A 12,114-nucleotide genomic window follows, 5' to 3' on the forward strand; every position below is an offset into this window, starting at 1 on the left:
GGAAATATCAAATACTTTCCCTGGGAAAATTTTTTTTTCATATTTTCAGAAAAATTATTCACGTTTAAAATATATTTTTATGCAGAATAAAAACTTCCCCAATATGTCCTATTGTAGAATTTTTGCTTTAAATAAGACAAAGTTGACTCTTATGTTTTTTATGTATATTTATGGGTATTATTTCATCTTGCATTTACCCAATTTGCTCTATGTTATATGAATAGATTATGAGAGAAAATGACAATTGGTTCAAACCAATAGGAACCTAAAATATATTGATATCTCTGAAATATTTTATTTTTAGATATTCAGAATTAAAATAATATGCTTATATTATCAAAATATTATATACTGCAAATTAACATTAGCAAACAAGAATTTTAAATTTCTCTGGCAAATACATATCAGAATAGACTCAAATTTTATAATAAAAAGCAATTTAGTTAAATATAGATGAGGAAATGACTGAAAGATTGTATTATCTTTAAAGACATAATGTGTGTTTGCATAAATATTTTCAAGGATGACATTTGTAATTCTTTACAAATGATTTTCACTTAAATAAATATAAAGTTTGTTTTCCTTGGTACTGGTGGTTTTTACATATGATCATCTCTAACACAGCAAATAAATCAATCTAACCTTTTCAATGGTCACAGTTGAGTGGAGAGAGTAGAATTTCTTCAGTCAGCACTTTGACTTCTTTATTTACTTGGTAAAATCACAGTAAGCCTTTTTGATGGATCCTGTGGATTGTGTTCTTAAACATGCATTCCAATTTCTTACTCCTGTGACTTCCAGAGGTTAAAAAACAAACAAACAAATAAAACCATTTTCCATATGTCCTTGTTGCTAAGGTTCCAGGTATGATTAGGATTCTGCCAATCTTGTACAATTATATGAGACTTGAATTTGGAACTAAACTTGTTGAGATAGAGACCCTAATTTTGCTGTTCAGATGATGGTAGAGGCAGCATAGGTCCAATTTAACAGCTGGCTGATTCTTTAACTTTCCCCGGTGCCATGTGCAACATCCCCAAAAGCAGCAGTAGTGGGACAGTTCTTAGGGCTGTGAACTTCCTTAAACGTTATACCTGGAACTTACTTCTTTAGAACATCTAACAATTTTTAAGCCACAGAATATAAGTAATATGTCCCTTTCTACATAACAGGTTTCTGTGGCTTATAATGGAGCCCTAAACATTTAAGAAACTTCCTAGATTTTAAGTTATTCAAGGAAATTTTGATTACCTATTTCTGATGATGGAATGAATCGATGGTCCATGATGTTTTCATTTGTCATTTGACTCTTGATTTAGGTAGACATTGCTAGCAAATAAAGTTGTTTTCTGAATAGAATTTTGGAAACAGAAATATTGAGGATATGAGAGGAAAATGTGATGTTTTTCTTCTGATGTTCTTTTTGTAGAAAATAATAACCATATGTAATGGTGCAGTCAAGGTAAACATACACGTATACACATTCATATAATCACACATTATCTATAACATTGGGGAACTTGATATAAATAATTAAAAGGTATGATAAGGTATGATAGTGAATTTATATGACTTCATCATTATCCTTATCTGTCTAGTATATAATTTATCATGTTCAGGTGCCAAGTTTTTTTTTAAAGTTCTCTTACTCCTTCCATGCTTGTCTCTCTAACCACTGTGTGCACGCACATACCCACACAGCATTCTTATTTACCAATTCTCTACATAATTATACCAGTACTTTGATCAAAATGTGGGACAATTATTTCTTTAGTCTTTCATTCTTGATCATGAGGTCAGTGAGGGTAAGAATTGCATTTTTATTGTTATCTTTGAATCCATAGTATCTAGAATATTGTAGATTTTTTTTTTTTTTTTAAATACTAGGGAGTAGGAGGAAGCAGAATGTGAAGAGGACAGCATAGGAAATTGTAGAGACTAGTGGATGAGGAGTCTGGAGATCCATTGTTGCAGTTATTTATTGCTGCAAAACAAACCCCCTCACAACTCAATGACTTAAGACAACAATTGATTCTTATAATTCTGTGGGTTTGTTATCAGGGAGGAGAGGTCCTCATTCCCACCTGTTTCTACTGGGAGTGGGCTTCTTTTGATACCCTGAGGAAAGGAGTTTTCTGAGACTTGTATGGAGGATGAAGTATTGTAGAAAGCTTTATTTCTGTGGAATTACACCCCTGAGTTTCCCTGGTCCCATTTCCCTTTGTTTGGCCAAGAAAGAAGCGTGGCTGTGGTTTCAATGAGGCTAAAATAAAAGCCAATGTTTCTGTTTCATTTTAAGGCATAGTCCAATTCAGCATCAGGCTAGCTTAGTTTGTGTTTCTCGTTTCAGTCCATCAATTCATTGCATGTGGGGTCCACATGGCCATATGGCTATGCAGCTATGGAGAGAATGTGGGCAGGAGCAAAGCCAAAGGAACCAGAGAGCCTAGAGAGCCACAAACTAAGACCCAGGAGCACAAGCCCCATTGTTTAGGGGATTATGTGTTCTCAAATTTTCATGGACTTGCTTTGGCTCCACTCACTCTGGCCAATGACCACTGTTCTCAGGTTTGACCAACAGGTGAGTACCTTCCCTTTGTCACCCCAACTTCACTGGGCATGCATCTATCTCCCCTTTGTTGGACCCCTTCTCCCAGTGATCTGCAGGGAATGGGCTGGTGGTTCCTTGGGGAGTATGCAATCACAGCTTCCTGGTAAAGCTGCTCAAATGACATGACTTTACCCCAGAGCTACTGAATCAGAATCTGTGGAGTTGGAGTACAGCAATCTGGGTTTTAAAAGCCCTCCAGGAAATTTTCATGCATGCTAACCTTTACCATGTTGAAAATCACTGGTATAGAAGACATCAGATGAAGTAAGAAAGTCAGCAGTAATATAAAGCAAAGCAGTGCTGCCTACTGGCCATACATTTAGTCAAAAGTAGTGGGTGGTAATATGATTAAATACTCCAAATTCTCATCTCAGCCAACCACACTAGAATTACAACATTACAGATTTAGTCTTTGGCTTGAAATCTAGGAGTTACTCTTAAATGATAAAGAACCCCTTTAAAGAGGAAAATCATAAGTAGCCATTATAACTACAGCAGTGATAAGTTTATTTCATTGTTTTTCTAGGAACCACATAGCAAAATCTAAAGAAATTGAACACCAGACAATAATATCTTGTTTTGGAAAATAAATAATCTTGATTTGAAGAAAAGATTGATATATATGATTTCAAGGCTCCCTGAGAAAGAAGAAAGTTTCATAATGGGGACCTCTATAATGGGAAACTCTGGGAATGAGGAAAATGTGCAGGGTGAACTGGATAGCCTGAGAGAGGAGAAAGGCTGTAAAACATAAAATGGATAAAGAGACAAACAAAGCGGAAGTGGAGACACCAAAGATAATAGCTGTTTCCTCCTCATTTGGCTCTGGGCCAGTCTAATGCCTGTTAACCTGGAGATGGATTACAAAATTGCTCATGAACTTCAGAAAACATGAAGGGAGGAAGAGATCAGAGAGAAAAAGTTAGGGAGTGTTGGAGACAGAATATGAAGGGGTGTGTTGGAAGCTGTTTATCATAGCTAAGAGATAAGACAAGCAAATTATCTTTAAAAAATAGGACCTTCTACCTCTAACACTATCAATGGCCTAAAAATAATCTGGAGGCAGGAAAATGAGAGATTCAAAACTGAAAAATTTTCACATTCCTTTATTTAGAGGAATTACTTGTTCCCTCACCCTCAGCTGCAAGGGAGGCTGGGAAATGTTCCTTGGGAGCTGTGTGCCCACAAGGAAAAAGAAAGGTGATTTAGTTAATACACAGATACAGTTAACTTATGGTTAAAAAATGTTTATCTCAAGTCTAATTTCTAGAGCAAAGATGAACAATTTTAATGAAAAGAACATTTACAACAAGTTTATAAAAAATTATGAATTTATCTGTGGTCACTTTGATATAAAATAAATGCATTGGTTTTCCTAGAAGCTTGCTTAATTCCAGCTTTAGTTGTATTTACTTTTCCAAGTGGAGTATTATCTGTTGTTGACATAACAAATAATGAGGCTTATGGCTTATAATGTTATTTTCCATAGCTGTTGTATATTAAAAGTTCAAATATCACAACCATCTAGGTAATCTCAAAAAAGAATGCTGATGGGGTAAAAATCATTTAACAAAATATAATTTGATTTAAAATTGGATATTATTAGAGTTTTAAAACACGATGCTGCTATGTAGATATTAAGCATATTACTGAATGTTTAAGGGAATGGTAGGATATTCAGTTCAAGTGCTGCCTTGGACACTTTTCAGTTGTTTAAACTTGAGTGAAAGTTACTGAGTATTCTGGGACTGTTTTTGTGTCTGAAATATGGGGGGATTGAGAATTTTGATTAGCTAATCTCTATTGCCTTTCTAACTCTAGAGGTTTAAAAGATACATTAGAATAAAGGAAGGCTTTAAGAATTTTGTGCACTTAAAGGTGTAGCAGAAACTCCTCTTTGTTAGGAAGGACTACACCAAAAACATTTTGGATACATTGGTATCTGTAGAATTTCCTTTCTGGGTAATGAAATAGAGTTACTGGAAACATAGTGAAATAATTAATATTCATATCTGTAAAGCTCTTAGCATAGTGCCTGATAACAAAAAGAGAGCTCAATAAGTTAGTTAATTTTAGCCATTAGAAAATCACTTCACGCCCTGGCCGGTTTGGCTCAGCGGTTAGAGCGTCGGCCTGTGGTCCGGAGAGACCCGGGTTCGGTTCCCGCTAAGGGCATGTACCTTGGTTGCAGTTTGTCCCCGGCCCTGGTTGGGTCGTGCGGGTGGCAGCCACTCGATGTGTCGCTTTCACGTCGATATTTCTCTCTCTTTCTCTCTCCCTCCCACTCTATCTGAACAAAATATCGAAAAATGTCCTCGGGTGAGGATAAAAAAAAAAAAGAAAATCACTTCACAAGCTTTATATCCACAAAGTTGTTTTTTATTATCTTATCACCAAGAACAAATCCCTCCAGATCATTTACATTTAGACTGCAACTTCACATATCAGTATACAATACCAAGTAGTTAAGTTGCCAGGAAAAGGAGGGGAAAAATTAATGCTTATCTACTTCTTCCTCTCTCTCCCTATTGCGTAACCCCCCTCCCCCTTTCTTTCTCTCCTATGTCCTAGAAGTTCATGGTTGTAAATTAAACACAGGTAGTCTGCTTTCAGAGCCCAGGTTCCAATCTACTCTTGTATGCTGATTCTTTTAGTACATAGACACTCTGTAAATGTTGGTTGATGCTAAAATGTAATATTTGGCTTTTTTCTTTTGTCTGTTTTTAAAAATGTATTCATAAGATTTGGATGATTTACATACGTGGCCAGATAGTAAAGCTTCAAGATGTTTTCAGTTATCCTGATGAGTATCATAAGCAATTTTGGGTATATCTGCCTACTAATGCAGCATTTGGCTGATTTCTTTGAACCAGTGTTTTACTTTTTTTGTTTGGTTACTGAGCAGAATTATAATTGAATGCTCCTTGTTTCTTACCCCTAAATACCATCACTAACCAAATCTTTCTTTTTCCCTCCCAAATAGCTCTTAGATTTGTCATGTCTCTCCGTCTTCTTTGCCAGTTCCCTAGTTAAAACTGCCAGCATCACATTCTTGGACTTCTATGGAAGCCTCCTAACAGATCTCCTCACATCACTATTGCTTAACCTAGTACAGTCCATTTTTCTCACAGCAGCAACAGTAATCAACTGAAAAATGCAACTGAATTTTGGCTGTTCTGTTGAGTATCAGTCACGATTCAGGCGGGAAACAGTCTTCAGTTTAAATAGTTCAAATGCAGAGATTATAATGTAAGACACACTTTCCTGTATTGTCACAGTTAAGGGAACAGTAGGAGATACAGAGGAACATAAAGATAGACAAAAGTAGAGGTTGTTTACTATTCCTGAGGTTAAAGAAGCAAGTGGAGGAAGTTGTTTTACCAGAGCTCATTGAGAGCTAGCTCAAGGAGAAGGTCCATACCCAAGGACTATAATTGTGGAGAGATAAGTCACCACCAGTGATACAGTCAGTGGAACAAAGAGGAAATACTTTAATCGTCATTTCTACTTCGCTGTCAGCTCTCCTGTCAGTGTCTCCTATTGGCCAAATCTAACTGGAAAGTAGAGGGCAAGGAACCTGGGTAATTAGTCTGCAGGGGTCAGCCTAAAGAACAGAGCTGGGCAGCCCTGGCCGGTTTGGCTCAGCGGTTAGAGCGTCGGCCTGCGGTCCTGAGAGACCCGGGTTCGGTTCCCGCTAAGGGCGCGTACCTCGGTTGCAGTTTGTCCCCGGCCCTGGTCGGTTGTGCGGGTGGCAACCACTCGATGTGTCCCTTCACATCGATGTTTCTCTCTCTCTGTTCCTCTCTCTCCCTCCCACTCTACCTGAACAAAAAATGGAAAAATGTCCTCGGGTGAGGATTTAAAAAAAAAAAAAAAGAACAGAGCTGGGCAGATAACATGATGGTAACCTATAAACTGTAACACCAAATCTTTGATGTGACTTGTAGGACACTGTAACATCTGAACTTCCCTACTTCATCAAACTCACCCTTGGCCACTTTCTTCCTATTTTCACTGATCTTCAGCCATATTTAGATTTTTTATCCCGAATGTATTGTACTTGCTCCCACCTTTGTTCCTTTACGCATGTTGTTCTATCTGATTAGTTCTTTTCCAACTTTTCACCTAATTAAAGCTTAATTATCTTTCAGAGATCAACTCAAAAGACATTTCCTCAAAGAAGTCTTACTTGATTCTTCAGACTAGGTCAGATCCCCGTGAAATGTGTAATTGTATCCCACTCTCTTCCTTTATAGTACCTATCATTGTAATAAGGTATCTACTTATTTATTAATTAAGAGCATGTTTATGCCTGGATATGAACACAGATTTTGTCTACCGTGTTCACCATTGATTTCCCAGTGCCCTGCTCAGCATTTTGCATATAGGAGGCACCCAATGAACATTGATTGGTTGAATGAATGAACAAATGCATAAATAAATATTTTCATGGTATATACAAAAATTTTATGTATGTCCATTTGACTTAATAACAAAATCATATATGAAATGGCATGGGGGAGAGGGAGTTTTGAACTTATATCTCTTGCTGTAGTGGTCTATTTATGTAGGAGACAGTGAAAAAAATAAATAAATGAACAAAAGAGGCAACTTGTATTTAATATCCTACTTCTTTCCTGCCTGTTAGGATAGACTGAATGATTTGTTTCTGTAAAGCCAAAGTGTAGCAGAGTGCTCAGGAGGTTAGTTTTTTTTGTTGTTGTTTTTTTGACATTGCTTTATTGCTTACATTGCATAGTCAAATGAATACAATAAACTTTATTAAAAAGTAAGGCACATGAAAAGCCTTCTGTGCAAGTTCTGTATTATTTTCAAATTCCTATGGCTAATAATAGTATTTCCACTATAGAACTGGAGCTATATAGAAAAGCACATGATCAATATTTTACATGCAGAATACCTGAAACATAATTATATCTTACCTCATGGCACAATTAAACAGTCCCAAATCAAATGCCTGTATCTGAATAACAATATGACTATTGCTATGACTGCAAAAATGTTAATCAGCTTATCCACATATGTATAGTTGGGTCCCCAAATATTATTTATATAAAGTCTAAAGGAGGAACAGTGTCTACTGCATCTGCACTCTATTTCATTAATGGTAAGAGATTTGGCATTTCCAGTCTTTTTTCCGTAAGTCAGGTTGCTGTTTGTACAAGGCAAGTATTATATGATGCTGAAGACCATAGAGAGATACTGTTCGTATGACACCTGAATCCAGCCGTCCTGATCCGTATCATAGCGTCTGAATATATCTGTCAACCTCTGCAAGACAATGCAGCCCTGGATGAAGTCATCAAAGGCAATCTGTCCCTGTCCTTGTCCTGTCAAACTTTCTAATGAGGATGTCGTGAAACTGGTCAGACAGCCGGTAGCCAGAACCTGAGAGTGCTTGCTTGAGCTCGTTCTTGTCAATCATCCCCGAGTTGTCCCTGTCATAGGTGCGGAAGACATTCTACTACTGTCATAGGTGCTGAAGACATTCTACCAGTCCGTGATGTACTTCCAGATGCCTGTGAACTCGCTGAAGTGCACGCCAGCCTTGTTCTCAAGGTCAAACATTGATATGATTGACCTGACAATCACGGGGTTAAATGGAGTCCAGGTGCCATTGGACAGTGCTTGCTGAAGCTCCTTGTCGGATATCATGCTGCTCCTGTCTTTTTTTTTTTTATCCTCACCCGAGGACATTTTTCCATTTTTTGTTCAGACAGAGTGGGAGGGAGAGAGAGGAAGAGAGAGAGAGAGAGAAAGCAGGCCAATACTTTAACCTCTGAGCCAAACCGGTCAGGGCACGCTGCTCCTGTCTTTATCAACAGACATTCCATAGGAAGCTCTGGTCCGGCAGTGCCACGCCCATGGTGGGGCGGGTCCAGGTCCGGGGCTGTCCCAGGGCCCTGGGCAGTAGGGGCAGGCAGCGATGGGCCCAGGGTGTGGCAAGACTGGAGTCGGAGGCGACACCAGGAGGTTAGTTTTTACAAGGACAGCATTGTAATAGAGTATACTCTAGGTATCTTTACTGTACCGTTCCCAATTCAATATTGTTTAGGTGCATTCCCCTCTCAGTGTGTGGCAAAGGATCTTTAGGGAGAAAAGCCATTCTGATTTATTCCTTACCTCCAAATATTCCCGCCCCAGAAGATTATTTACACCTACAAATCAGATGAAGAAAGGAAGGGCTTCATGGGGTAGAAAGGTACTGTATATGCCTAGTGAAGTTGCAGCTGCCATAATGTTATAGCACATTTGCCACACATGTCTGTGGTGATGCTGGTGAAATAAACCTATTGCATTGCCTGTTGTATAAAAGTATAACTCACATAATTATGCACAGTACATAATACTTGATAATGATAATAAACAACTATGTTACTGATTTATGTATTTACTATACTATACTTTTTATCATTATTTTAGTGTACTCTTTCTACTTATGAAAAAACGTTTGCTGTTAGGTTGGCAGCAGCCTCATACATATTTTGTTTACCTTCTCCCTTGATTGCATCATTTTCTCTTGTGCTTCATTTTATCTCATGTTGTTTTGTACAGTAACATGCTGTGCAGGCTTGTAGCCTAAGAACAGTAGGCTGCACCATCTAGCCTAGGTGTGTAGTAGGCTGTATCGCCCTGGCCAGTTTGGCTCAGCGGTTAGAGCGTTGGCCTGCGGTCCGGAGAGACCCGGGTTCGGTTCCCGCTAAGGGCACGTGCTTCGGTTGCAGTTTGTCCCCGGCCCTGGTTGGTCGTGCGGGTGGCAGCCACTCGATGGGTCCCTTTCACATCGATGTTTCTCACTCTCTCTCCCTTCCTCTCTCTCCCTCCCACTCTGTCTGTGCAAAAAATGGAAAAGTGTCCTCAGGTGAGGATTAAAAAAAAAAAAAGTAGGCTGTATCATCTAGGTTTCTGGAAGTACACTCTATAATAATTGCATGTATCCTGGTCATTAAATAGTGTGTCACTGTGTGTATGTGTGCACATATATAGGTTTTTATCCCAGCCCCAAGTCTTCTCTTTAGCTCCATATCCACATTTCCAAGTGTCTTTTTTTCTCTCTCTCCCAACACCACACCCATTAAATTTCTTGTATTTTTAATCTCAGTTAATGAAGCACGATCTACATTGTTTTCCAAACCTTGTTTCTTGTACTTATCCTTGAACTCTCTCTCTATATATATAACCAGCCACAGGTCTTTTCAGTTATAATTCTACACTATTCAATTAACCTAGCTTCAACATTTTCACCCTATTGCTATTTCATTGAGTCAGTTTCTCAGTATCTTAATACAGTAATTTTCTGTGGTTTTCTTGTCCATCTTTTCTTCTTCATCATGGTCTGTCTTCTGGGCAGATAGCCACCTACAACAACAAAATTTATATCACTTTATTGTGTAAAACATAAGATGTTCTTTGGAGTATGAATTATGAGAATTCTCTCTACCATTTTATCTATCCTAACTTAATGTCTACCATCTCCCATTTCACCCAATGATTCTGTATTGACATCTTGATCACATTAGTTACCTCATGCTTTCTGTGATCCTGTATAGCAGCAATTCTCAACCAGTGGGTTGCGATCCCTTTGGGGGTCAAATGACCCTTTCACAGGGGTCGCCTAAGACCAACAGAAAACACATATTTCTGATGGCGATTCATAACAGTAGCAAAATTACAGTAATGAAGTAGCAATGAAAATAATTTATGGTTGGGGGTCACCACATCATGAGGAACTGTATTAAAGGGTCGTGGCATTAGAAAGGTTGAGAACCACTGCTGTATAATGATGGAAGAACTAAGAAATCCTTTGAAAACTTGCATTTCTGTGTTTATCTGCAAGGCAGGTGAATGGCTAATAGCATATTTGGTCCATTTGGTCTTTCAAGAAATAGTGTTAATTATGCTTTAAATACTCATAGTCTTGTCTCCTTCATTTGTAAGGCAATTTGTTTAATCATTCATTCAGTTATTCTGTAAACCTTTATTGAATATCTACTATATGCCAAACACTAAATACAAAGACCTTTCCATCAAGGAACATAGCCTAGTAGAAGAGATGAATATGTAAATAATTATAGGATTTGATGGTACCCTACCTTGAATCTAAGATATAGAGATGTATTTGTAAATGTCTGGCAAATGATTAAGGTTGGATTCTCATAAGGAAAACAAATAGGTAAATTGCTAATTTTTCAGCCCCTTAAAAATTATTATTTAAAGAAAACACAATTTCAAAAGTTTCTTTTTGGTTCAAGCCCTTATATTTTCAAAATACTTCTTTTAAATTTCAAATGTTTTATTCATCAATAGTTCTAGAAGTTCTCAAAACAATTTAGAAATCACAAGTGAAATGTAATGGATGTGAGTTTTACAGGTTTGTTTTTTTTCCCCCTGAATGTTTCCTTGCATAGGTAATACTGAACAATTAAGATGCTGACTAAAACAGCCCTAGCCGGATTGGCTAAGTGGTTAGAACATCGGCCGGTGGACCAAAGAGTCACAGGTTTGATTCCTGGTCAAGAGGGCATTGCACGTGGGTTGCTGGTTCTTGCCAGTTTGATCCTCCACCCAGTCAGGGTCATGTGGGAGGCAAATAATCAGTATGTCTTCCTCCCTTCCACTCTATTTGAAAAACATTCAATGGAAACATATCCTTGGGTGAGGATTAAAACAATAAAATAATAAAATGCCAGCTAAAACAAAAGGATAATAAGTAACAAAATTCCTTCACTCACCCACAAAGTGAAGAATCTGTCCTTTAATACTAGGACAGACTTATAAATCATGTAATATGATTAAGTATTTTGCACATTCAAAAGTGTATGCATAAGATGTCCTAGTAGGTTTATAGAAATAATGAGTTATGTTTTCTAAGAACTTAATTATTTCTGTTGGAGACTGTGTCTAAAAATACTGATAAATTCTGTCCACAACCATTTGCTTTTCACATCACAAAGTAAATTTTACACTATGATTACAACTTGGACAGGCAGATTGAGGCTAAGTGTACCCCTACATATTTTTTTCTACTAACCATTTTACAAATGATATTTTGAAATACTTTTATCAACCAGAGCCATGATTTCAATAAAGTCCAATAAAAATCGAAGTATGCCTTGCAGTTCAAAGTTGCTATAATTATTCAGTGTTTAGTTTGTGGTTTCAAATTTACTCTCTAAGGATAAGTTATAAATCAAAGAGCTGGAAGGGATTTTTATGGGATCATTTGGTTCCACTATTGCCTTAGACCAGCAGAAGCCTAACTTATCTAAATTGACAAAGTAGTTAATCACCCGTACAGTGGATATGATGTTCTTTCTTAAGAGTGTGAACACTACTTGGCACTTTTGCTGAAAATTAAGCCCAATTCCTTTTCAGTTTTGACAGATGCTTACTGTTCACTATCTATTTGAGGGCATTTATATAACCCTTAGGTCTTCTGTTTGTAAGATTAAAGAAAGGAAAAAGCCAAAATCAGCATGGTT

At 37.5% G+C, this 12,114-nt stretch overlaps 1 pseudogene; it reads right to left on the reverse strand.

Moving 5' to 3' along the window:
* Nucleotides 1-7,792: 7,792 nt before the first annotated feature.
* LOC118620349 lies at nucleotides 7,793-10,161 on the reverse strand (annotated as a pseudogene).
* Between the last annotated feature and the right edge of the window lie 1,953 nt (nucleotides 10,162-12,114).

Source organism: Molossus molossus, unplaced genomic scaffold, assembly GCF_014108415.1.
Source record: "Molossus molossus isolate mMolMol1 unplaced genomic scaffold, mMolMol1.p scaffold_m16_p_7, whole genome shotgun sequence".
NCBI lineage: Eukaryota > Metazoa > Chordata > Mammalia > Chiroptera > Molossidae > Molossus > Molossus molossus.